We start from the raw sequence: 12,725 nt of genomic DNA on the forward strand, positions 1-12,725 counted from the left end.
TGGATTCATCGAAATCCTCTTTATGCATTTGCCCGTCTCCTGCGTGGTACCGCGCATGCAAACATACTTACCACCAGCCAGCTCCAATGGTAACTCGCTTGAGAGTTCAAGGGGGTCTATTTGAGACCCCCTGGACGGATGGACAGAAATCAATGGCAGCGTTTTCCTGTAACTGGCTGCTTTAAGCAGCCCAAACCGACGTGAACAGAGGAGGGATCAATGCCTTGTAGAACTGGAACGGCAGCATTTTCTCCGGGTAAGACCAGTTTAGGTGCCTCTTTAGCATGCCCCATTCTAAAAGGAGTCAAGGAAAAGCAAATATAAGTACAAAAGTGTATCTTTAAGCTCATTAGGCTGAGAAATTATTAAAGGTGTTATTTCCTTTAACCTTTTCTTTTCTCACCCATGTAAGACACATAGAGCATTTATCCCGGGGGGCTCTGCCATGTCGGCTCCACGTTCTACACATTTTACTATGTTCTGCCCCCCCAGTTCCATATGTCAGTATACACTCCAGATTGACCGCACTGACCCTGTGACTAACGGGCTGATGGCACAGAGAACAGCTTGCTTTGCTGGTCACGTCACAGGCTTCCTGATAATTATGTTGTGAGGATTTTTCCTTCTAATAGGCATGGTCCTTAATAACACTATATGGCCAAAAGTATGTGGACACCTGACCTTCACACCTATATGAACTCTATGTGCTTCTCCTGCATGAATACCTCTGAGTAGCTGCCCCATCCCACGGAATACCCTAATCCAGTTCATCAGACTGTCCCTCAGTCTCCTGTCCATCCAAAGATCACTTAAGACCCACATCTTCTACACGGCTGGAACCTTCCTCTGCCACGGTCTTCCTCCATAGCTTCCTACTCTGCAGCTAGTCTGTGCGTGTTAATACTGGGGTACACATCTTGTGTAATATACCACCACCTCTTTCTAGATTGTGTACCACCACCTCTTTCTAGATTGTGTACCACCACCTCTTTCTAGATTGTGTACCACCACCACTTTCTAGATTGTAAGCTCCTTTGAGAAGAGCTCACCTTCTGTTTCTGTGAGTCCAAATGATGTCCTGTTTGCCCATTACGTTGTGAATCATTCAAAGTAACGAAAACGTTGCCGAAATCAATAACTTCACTTCTTGATCTTCCCTAATTTTCATAAATTCTAAACCTAACAGGCTCATTCATTCACGCCAGCCTTGGTTGAGCATCAGAAACACTCTCTAATAATACAACATCTTGCCTTCTCTCCTCCTTACACCCTCGTTACCGTCACTCCGGTGTCCATGCCTCGAGGTGCATGGAGAGGAAACGTTGCTCTGTCAGCAGCCGATGACCCCTGAGGAATAAGGACTCGCTATCGTTACCGGTCAAAACTCAGGCCGCATGTTTAATGTGCGTGTGTCGGGGTCCTTCTATCGTCACGTACCCTCAGATCCTCAGGTGAAATAGCCATGGGCTTAACCAATTCATCAAAAGACACAAAGCCTTGTGCTACACGGGTAGACCTTCGAGCATTTTTTCAACATGTTTTCAACAATTCCCATGTATTTTATTTCCATTGCATTTGTAAACCAGACCCTGAGAGCTGTATCCACCTTGAGGGTTTTCTCTCCCCTTAGTACATCAGAGACATTGAACGTAAATTCTTTTTAAAATTTCCCGACCGGCTAACGGAATGTTCTGTTTCCAGAATAAAGTCTTCCATGCACTTTGTCCTCCTGGAAATAAACGAGTCCTTGAGTTCTATCACCGCGAGATAATCTGTCCCATATATATCATGACGTTGAATAAATGGAGACAGTCTTGGTTTCCAGAGGCAGTTAAATCCATGGCTGGTTTTAATAAGAAGCCAGTCTTGCCTCAAACAAAAACCCGAACAATTAACCTTTGCCGTGCGTTGATCCCCCCTCTGACACTCAAAGGGTAGCCTAAGGTTCAAATCAATAGCAAAAAAGGCTATTTTCATTATTTCAAAGGCAACATGCATCCGTAACTATGATACATTGTTCAGAGGGGGTTTAGCAAAGTGTCAGCCGTATTCGTTGAACCCGTTTGGTGTTAAGAGGTTGATCGTAGAGTAATAGGTAACCTTTGGTTAAAATGTATCAAGCTCTCCTATGGAACATGGAGCGGGAAGTGGGTGTCCTGGGCAGAAAGTAGGTGCGCCGGTTCTAGACGGGAGCAGGGACGCAGTCGGCTGGATAGGATTTGGGGTAATTGGAAGAATGGAAAGTATAGGGACCTCGGAGGTCTCTTCTTTTAATTTGCCCCATTCTCTGAAAGCGTAGGCTGCTTGACTTACCGATTTTTTATATTGTTTAGCACAGAACGCTGGCTTCGTTATATTGGTATACCTGCTAAAGATATTCAGATTTGTTGCTGAGTGAAATTTGGCTGACGCAGTAAGACTCAGACAAGACTGCATTAGGAAGCCCACACATTTTGGCAGAGAGATATCCACAGATGGCGAGTCTCGCCGCTAACACGGCAAATCAGGCAGAATGGAAATGTTTTCACTTATTTACATAAACTCTTCGCGGTGTCACAAAGCTATGATAAACCGCGAACGCTCACTTTGTTTAACATTATGTTTTAGAGTAGGGGTCCGCAACCTGCCGCTCCCCAGATTCTCTGTGAATCCATAAGAGTTTGGGGTGAGAATAGTTTTAATGCGCTGCGGGGACTGTCCATCTGTCAGCTCACGAGAGGTCAAAATAGATAAATACCTCCCAACTGTCCCGAGACAGTCCAGATTTTAGTCTCTGTCAATGGTGATCATGGGCAGGTTGGGAGGTTTAAGGCCTCCCTCCGGACTGGATCACTGAGCTATTTCTACAGCACAAATATCAATCGCAGCTCCAACATAGCCACCTCACAACCATGTGTGATGTCACACATGAGGTCATATGCAGATGTCAGCTTCAAAGTGTCACAAGGGGGGAAACACGGAAGCTGCGATGAAAGACCGCCCCGGAAAGAGTACAGATCTCCATCAATTTTATAACTCTCTCAACCAATCAGGGAGATCAGAGGATCTCCCCAACTGGCCTGTGATCCAGGGCGGGACTATCAGTGAAAAACTGGAAGATTGGCAGATATGGCACCCCTAGTGTCAGGCCTTTTCTAAGGACCTAGGCAGCAGGCTCACCAGTAAAAAAAAATTCCAGAGTTGCAATAAGTGGAACAATATCAATAAAACATTTTTTAAGAAACTATTTTTATCGGCGCCAACGCAACAGATCGGCGTTCTCCCCTCTCCGCTGATTAATGTAACAACGCTTTAGGTGACAGGTCCACGTTATGAAGAAAAAGGTCACGGGCAGGCCATCTTATTGTTCCTTCGCACGTACTCTCACCTTACATATTAAATCAGACCGTTTTATCCCGTAATCTGTTACAAAGTCACACATGAAAGCAGCGTTTAAGGATTCCGAGACGGTCCATCACTGAGGCTTGCGGTTTCGAAACATGAATAATTTGCTGGAGATTTAAATAAAGCTATTATCTGACAGCTCCACCGGTATAAAACGTCCATTTGCGTTTCAAATAATAATATCAATCCATCCGGCTGCTACGGAACTTAGTGCTTAGAGCAAACTAGATATAACAGGATCCGTCTCGGAGCTCTGCTTGGTGTTTCTATACAAAAAGCGAGCTGCACAAAGTGTTATAAATATAAAGCATTTTTTAATAAATGTCAATACTAAAAGGTTAAAAAAACAAATGCAAAATAAGAAGATAAATACACAGCTTGTGGCCGCTCATATCCGGCTGTCGCACGCGCTTACATCATCAGGCAGGAAGCTGGCCTTAAAGTGGCAGGTCGGACTTTTAATGGCCAGTCCGGCCGTGCTGCTCGAGATGTCAGGAGACACGCTCAATGGCGTTGTGTGCATTAACTTATCGGTATCTGGCATACTAGAAAAAAAATGGGAAAATATTCATTACAAGAATCATCTCTGTACCCTAAAAAAATGCCATTTTACCCAGAAAGTAAAAAAAAAAACCCTAGACTTATGGCCAGACCCTGAACGTTTTGGGGTCTATATTTTTTACAACAGCTGCAAGACCTCGATTAGCAAGTTATAGCAATAGTGGATATATTTGCCCATGACGTAGAAATGTATATGCGGCTTTTTCCTATTTTTGTTATTCTATTTCCATTTTTATATTTTTCACTTACAAGTCCTTGCCTATGGATGCTCGTAAGGACCACAATCGCCAAGAGCAGAAGAGTTTCAGCCGGCTCGCCCAGCGATTTACGTGAGCAGGTACTATAAAGAAATGTTGATTTTTTTTTTTTGTTGTTTATTAGAATTTATGTTACGGTAAAAAGCCATAAATCAAAATTCGCAGCCGTATATCCAAGAGGGGGGTGGGGATAAAATTAAAATGTATAGCAGTCCTTCCGCTGCTGTATGGGGGATGGGATAAAATGACATGTCGTGTGGGGCAATGATCTATGCTATTTGGCACCTCGTAAAACACCAAGGTAGGAATAAGAACTGGACCAGAGGAAACAAGACGCCCCATGATTACAGGATTGATTTTCACTCACTAGCAGCCCGTAGGAATTACCAATGAAATTTATATCGCCTAGTAATTCTAGGGCAGCCACTTCAACGCCATGAAAAGTGTAAGCGAATAAAGAGGTTTTTTTTATTTATTTTGTATTTTATTTCTATTTTTGTAAAATTATAATTTTCGGGGTGGATAATTTATATATCCATTAAATCCGTACCACAGTATACATTTTTTTTACAGGGCTTTAAATCCATTAAAGGCCCCTTTATAGTACTTTCTTGTTTGCTTGTTTAGGGGGCTCCTGGGATACTGGAGCGGCCCTTTAACAGGGCCAAGTTAGGAGAGGGGGTCGAAAATGTCATTCACTAAAACCGAATGCCCTGTTCTTTTGCCCAATTTGACATTTAAGTTTTACGATATGGCTGTTTACGAACCTGTTTCCACCACCTGCTCCTTTATACCCGCAGGAAATAAAGAAAATTGTGTTTACCTGGTTACGAAAAGCATCTAAATAAATATTTGCGATGGATAACACCCCGTTTTTTTTTCAGCTATTTAAAAAATGCACTTACAGAGACCATAGGCAGGGCGAGGCTGCAGATACCGTAAATAATCGTCACAGCTTTGTTGTGCTTCCTATTGTGTCCTAAGCAGGGAAATGTTGTTTGAAAGTGAGTGAGTGGGATGTTAGTGCAAACAGGTGTCTCCTTACTGCGGTTTTCACTCTCACTTTCAATTACTGTGGTGGAGGTTAAATAATTCCATATAAAGGTATATTATACTCCTGCTCAAAAGTTTGGGGTCGCTCAGAAATGCACATTTTGTCCATTAAAATAACATGAAATGGATCAGAAATCCAGCGCAGACGGGGTTAATGTTGTAAATGACTATTGTAGCTGGAAATGGCTGTTTTTTAATGGAATCTCCTCATAGGCGTACAGAGACCCTTTATCACTCCCATCACTCCTGTGTTCCAATGGCCCTTTATCACTCCCATCACTCCTGTGCTCCAATGGCCCTTTATCACTCCCATCACTCCTGTGTTCCAATGGCCCTTTATCACTCCCATCACTCCTGTGTTCCAATGGCCCTTTATCACTCCCATCAGTCCTGTGTTCCAATGGCCCTTTATCACTCCCATCAGTCCTGTGTTCCAATGACCCTTTATCACTCCCATCACTCCTGTGTTCCAATGACCCTTTATCACTCCCATCACTCCTGTGTTCCAATGGCCCTTTATCACTCCCATCAGTCCTGTGTTCCAATGGCCCTTTATCACTCCCATCACTCCTGTGTTCCAATGGCCCTTTATCACTCCTGTGTTCCAATGGCACTTTATCACTCCCATCACTCCTGTGTTCCAATGGCCCTTTATCACTCCCATGTTCCAATGGCCCTTTATCACTCCCATCACTCCTGTGTTCCAATGGCCCTTTATCACTCCCATCACTCCTATGTTTCAATGGCCCTTTATCACTCCCATCACTCCTGTGTTCCAATGGCCCTTTATCACTCCCATCACTTTTATGTTTCAATGGCACGTTGTGTTCGCTGATCCAAGCTTAAGTTTAAAAGGCTAATTGATCGTCAGAAAACCCTTTGCAATTATGTTACAGCCAGAAATGTCCTTGTTTTCATTGAAAAGTGACTCCAAACTTTTAAATGGCAGTGTACATATGTAGCTTTTACAGCTAGGTGTGAGGTGACCTATACAGCTTTCTTTTCATACCATTTTTTATGTGTAGGCCACCATACAGTAGCACACACTCATGCTAACACTATACACTATCATGCAAGCTCTCTTCCTCCATATCTTAAAACACTCACACTAACACTACATGACCAAAACTATGTGGACACCTGGCCAAAACACCTATATCAGCTTGTTGGACATACTATTCCAAAACCATTGTCATTAATATGGAATTGGCCCACTCTTCGCAGCTATAAAAGCCTCCACTCTGGGATGTTTTTTGCAGCGTGACTGCTGTCCTTTCTCTACTCACATAACGCGTGTAAAGGGACTCCACTGGGAGCCAAAAAAGGTTTGAAGTTTTATAGCAGAAATCACGGGCAGACTAAATGAGCCTGAAGGTTCTTATCTGCTGTCAAAATTCTCTGTTTCTAAAAGAAATGCATGGCTATGTTATATGTGCACCTGTTTTTCTGTGTATATTCATATGTAAGTGTGCAAATTATATATATATATATATTAAGTGTGTGTGTATTAGGACGTGTATGTCTTTGCCTATGTACATGAATGCATGTGCAGCACATGAGTTTGTCTGTGTGCAGTATAAGTATGTATGAGCATATGTGTCAGTGTTAGTATGTATGAATGAACATTTAAGTGTGTGTATATGAATGAATCAAGTTCATAGAAAGAAACTGGGGCCAAGGCTAGAACACAGGAAAATGAAAGGGTACCCAGAGGTGCATGGAGGGGGCTAAAATAAACTTTGCAGGGGGTCCAACATGTTGTAAGAATCCACATGTAAAGTGTACTATAAACTGATGTTTTTACTTTAAAACATTCCTTTTAACGCTCTACAGAATAGCGTTCTTCATAAATTGAGTCACATTCTTTTATCTGGATGTCTTAGACAAATACAATCACTTTCGGAGAAAATGAAAGAATGCATTGACTCAGTACTGCCCCAAGACACTGCTAAATTACCTCTAAATGAATGCGATAGTTTCAATATTTACCTTCGTGTTTAACAAGACGGTACTTTCTATAGAATAAAGAGGTATAGTGTCCATCTAATCCTTTATATATTTGCTTTCTTAAGACGAAGAAAGAATGTGTCCCTTCAACATTGTCACCCATAACCTCTACATTAATCATTAGAAAAAATGCTGATTTTTTTTTTTAAATCATTGAGGAGGCTAAAGATATTTTAATTACAGCTTTTACCCTGCCTTGTTCGGAACATATTATGCCAGGAGCATTTAGAGTTCAAAGATATATACAAAACACGCACGATTACTCTAGTTTTGTTACGATAATTCCTGCCAACGCAGTTTCTTTGATTTGAATGGGAGTATGGGGCTAAATTGTTTCACATGGGGCTGTGGGGAGGGGGGGTGGTAAAAAAGTAAGACACATTTTTGCACCTTTAGGCTGTAGCTCTGTGACACTCACAGTAAACTGTAAACATCATGTTATATAATGCTAATGTCATGACGCACATGACCTATCTAGTTTTTAAAAAAATATGGTTATGATAGGGGTAAATTAAATTGGCCGGTTTTAAAGATGTCCCAAATAGAACATGGGCGCAGGATGACCACGTGTCAAAATTCAAAATTGAAAAAAAGAGCACCTCTAAAATGTGGCCCCACCAAACAACCCAACAAAAAGCCACGGTCACGGAGGGTACAAAAATTTCAAAAAAACAGTGCGGTCCTTAAGGGGTTAAATCCTTTTTTCAACCTATATAACTTTGTACTATAGGTCACATTAAAAATCTTGGTAGCGCTCTAACCACATTTTATAAAATGTGAACGGAAACAGTTATTCTGTAACAGTATTTTAGTAAATGTATTGTCTTACATAAATATTGTTAAGATTTACTCACAAAGCGCAAATTAATACTAAGTTTGCATGTAAAAAAAAAAACCCTCAATGAAATAAAGCTTGGTTTATAAAAAAGAACGTTAAATGCTTGCTTCAGGTTTTTTTCTGTAATAAATACTGTTGGACTTTTGCAAAAATTAACTTAATGGAGTAGGATGAATTGTCGAGGAGGCAAGAAAAAGGAAATAGTGTGCGAGAGACAGCAAAGAATCCCCTGTAGTAATAGATTTATAATCCCATAAATTAACCTTCACCTTAATACGTCTCAAAGAAAAGCCGCGTCATGTGCTGTCATCCGAAGCATCTGATCAGGCTTTAACCCCTTAAGGACAATGGGCGGTCCCTAAACCCATTGAAAACAATGCATTTTGAGCCCGTACATGTACGGGCTTTGTCATTAAGGGGTTAAAAAACTGCTCTATTAACCGTGCTCCCCCTAGAGGCTTCCAGCCAACCGATTGGCGTAAACACCATATGGCGGATAGATACCACGGGTCGTCCTTTTATGTTGCAAAGCAAAGATTCGATTGAACCCAAAGTTCCGCAAGCCTTAGTAACATTTGGGAAAAAAAAACGGTTATTAACGGAACTAAATCTACAAAGATAGAAAGAAAATAGAAACATATACACAAGTATGGCGGCGTACCTACCTGCGGCACCCCCAAAGCCTGACCCAGCGCCCCCCCCTCCACGCCGGTGTCCTTACTACTGGGCATCGGGGTATGACATCATATCCCAGCGCTCCACTTTTAAAGGAAGCGTGTCACAATGGAGATGCCTACATCGATTAGCGGATTTGTTTCTAGAATGAGTTCGAAAGATATACGTAGAAGGAAATGAAATATCATTTAAATACCAGCGCCGGGCCAACGTGCCAAATGTACCCTGTAATGGGGGTTTAGAGGCAACAACAAAAAAAATATAAGCCCTGATTTTATTTTTCTTGTTCTTGAGCAAACAAGAACATGGATGGAGTTTGTCGATGACTCATGCTCCTCGGTTCTTGCGTTATTAATAGTCTGCGCATATACATTGGAAGGGACGATATTAACAAGCGTGAAGCTTTGGATCTGAAAATAATGGCTTTTTTCTCTCCTATTTATTTTTGTACATTAACCCCTTTGACTGCTGGATCGAGGTGCACTGATCATCAACACAGCCTGTTGTTCACCTGGCGTGTAAAGCGTTAAAGAAAGATGACGTCCGGCAATGGTCCATTGTCGGACGTCATCTTTCACCGAGGGTCTCTGGTCTATGCTAGCTATTAACCCTAACTTGGCTTCAGATGTGATCGGCCAATGTATTGAGGACCTGGCCGGGACCTGCGATTTAAGCACGTACCCGGGAACTCTCTGAATTTGCCCATGAGGATCCAGGAGTCCCAGCTGATTAGAAGGTCCCATTCATGCATCCATGATCTGGGGTGGGAGGTTGGTGTTGCCCTCATTCCCCACCTTTAGCTTTGCCCAATCTGTGCTACTGAGTCATGGTCGCTCCTCCTGAGTGTCAGGTTGTGTTAGCGAGTGTGTGTGAGAGTGTCTGTGTGTCTGGTTGTGTTAGTGTGCTTGGTTGTGTTAATGGGAGTGGTTGTGTTAGAGTCTGGATGTGTGTTGGTGCGTTTGTCTGGGTATATGTGTTTCTGGGAATGTTAGTGTGTATGTTAGTGGGTGAGTGTTTGGGGATGTTATTGGGTGCTTGTGTGTTCGGTATGTTAGCGTGTATGTCTAGCGTGTGTGGGTCTGCTTGTGTGAGTATCTGTGTGCGTGTGTGTTCGTCTGAGTTTCTAGTTGTGTTAGTGTCTGGTTATATTAGTCAGTGTAAGTGTCTAGGTATGTTAGTATGTGTGTCTGGGTGTGTGTTAGTGAGAGAGTCTCCATGTGTGTTAGCGTGTGCACATGCGTGTAAGTGTTATCCTAAAACAGTAGCCGTTACTTTTGTTAAACAGTAGCATGCAGAATAGACATTCAGAAGTGTATTCCATAAAAGAACAGCCAGACGTATCATTTTAACAAGATAATCTATGACAACATTTAGCTCGAGAATAATCAATAGGTTCTAGGGGCAACAAAAACTAGATGGGGTTGCCTAAGTGATAAACAGGTCTAATATAATCGATTAATTATATATTTACTAATGAAAAAGAAAACCATCTGTGTAATTGTTTTGGAGATATTGGGGTTCAAAAACCCTCAATAAACATCTAGAACATGGTTTTCAAAATACAAGACTCAAGCATGCTCTACTTGTGCACAGGTGAGCACACTACCTGTGCTCAAGCAGGGCTATCCAGAAATCTACCCCTGTTTGAAGCCTCTGAGCCTTCGGTGTTGGACACCCACCCATGCCTGCGTTTTATTCTACGGAGTTTCATTTCCAAGCGTTTTTTAATGGCTGTAATTTCCCCTTAAATTGCTGTGTAAACATTGGCGCTTGCAAGAGCTATTTCTCCTCCGCTTAAGTAGCGCTTTTTAATCCGGGGCTTGGCAGTTATTACTGGAGTAAAAATAACCACTAAGGTTTTGTGGATAATACAAAAAAACAAAACAAATACAAAACAACACACTAATGAAAAGCAGAAGAAGAAAAAAAAGAGAAGGCGTCCTGCTAACCTTCTGACTTCTAACCAGTCACTAATAAGACTGACCAACGCTGGGGCGTGCGCGGAGCACCGGAGGTGATCGTGACAGCAATCAGCACACGGATCTAACCTGCTTCCCGCAATAAATCTTATATTACCATCGAACCGGGGAACTTTTAGGGTCCGGGAAGCCACCCAAGGCCCCTCTTGCAGGATCCGGCCGTGACTACCCCCTGAGATGTTCCTCCCGGGGTCTCCACAAACCCAGAGAGTACCCAGGTTTGGTTACTATACCCAGGAACTTTCAAGGTTTTTTTGCCCCAATCTTAGGGCGAAGGGGCAGATTCTGCCAATAGGGGCTTGGGGGACGCCCAGGACTATAATTTAATAAAATTATATTTTACTTACTTGACGTGAATAACAGAATCATCAATCAATAGAACTCTCGTAACAAGTTGCATCCAACATTCTGTCTGTCAAACCGTCCCTACAACTCCCATTTTTATGAATGAATTCTATATAGACGATGTATAACGATATATATAAAAATGCAGGGAGAGCGGAGCGCGTGACGCAGCGTGGAGCGCAGGAGCAGATTTTAACGATATGAGGTTTATTGGAAATCATATCATGTCGCTTGGGGAACTCGGAGCTGAAATTATTTCCATGATGACTCATCGCAATGACTTGGGGGATGGAGCAAGAAAAGTTTAAATTTCTGATAGGAATTAGGGAAAAAAAAGGAAGTGGTTAACCCTTTTTTTATACGCTGTCTGTGATTAGCACCCAGATTCTATAACGAATATCTCATCCTATTCACTGAGCGAATCCCATATTTCTAGTTTAAATGGAATTTCGCATGAATATTTGGAATAATCATATTAACATTTGAGCGTGGCCTTAAGCAATGCACCGCGATTCTCTATTTTAAATAGGGATTAATTAACATAAATTAATATTTTTATTATTATTATTCATTCTTGAAATTAAGTTCTGTGCAGATCCAGGAGTCACAGCTGATTACCAGGCGTCCAGAGAAACATTTGACGTCGGCGCACGAGGAGTGGAGCTTATCTTCCTTAGCTCCCTTCCTCTTTTAAGTATATTAGGGATAGCTCCACCTATGTGCATTGTTAGCCACGCCCCATAGATAGCTATCCCCACCCACTTCTATAATGGGCAGAAGGAGGAGAGCTCTAGGGGACAGTGAGTGAGGGTCCAAAGTGATTGTCCAAAATGTCCAAAATCCTGGTATCGTTTAGTCAATCTGGGTACAGCTGATGGCCTTAACGACATTATTACTTATAGTATGTAATAAGTGAAACATGCCATAGGCTGGACAGAATTTATATATATATATAATATATATATATAGAATATAGAATATATATTATATTATATATATAATGGTGATATTAAGTAGGCACGTGAAATAATTAGCTGTGCCTACTTGCCTCCATTACAGAAAAGCATGGAGCTTCAGAAAAGTGTATGGCGTGCTTTATGGGTGATCAACGCTATATCTGAAGAAGGAGTGTATGTCCAAGAGCAAGTACCAGATGAAAAAATGAATGACTAAATACATCTGTATTAAAAGCAATGCATAGGAAATTACAACCTTGGTGAATAACCTTGGGTATTTGCAAATAAAACCAATAGAATATTAAGCGTGGCGTACGTCTTATCCTAACTCTCCAATAAAATAGGAACCCGACAGGCCTGGGTCCGTAAAGCCCACAGCGTCCCGGTGATAATATCATACGCATTCAGCCTCCGTGGGACGTCACTGGGAGGTGGAATTGAAGCAGGAAGATGAATGGAGCTCCTCTTGTCAAACAGCAGACGGCCTCGGAGATTCAAGCAAACAAACCTTATTGGAAAAGCGTCAACGTGCGCAGTGTTATCCTACTGAAAATTCCAAGGGAAAGGTTACATTCAGAGAGGAGACGGGGATAGGATGAATATTTCAGGTATTTTACGTGCTTTTCTGTTAGATTAAATAACTTGCTATTAATTATAACGAAGTCCACAT

The sequence above is a fragment of the Spea bombifrons genome, chromosome 8, assembly GCF_027358695.1.
Source record: "Spea bombifrons isolate aSpeBom1 chromosome 8, aSpeBom1.2.pri, whole genome shotgun sequence".
Taxonomy (NCBI): Eukaryota; Metazoa; Chordata; class Amphibia; order Anura; family Pelobatidae; genus Spea; species Spea bombifrons.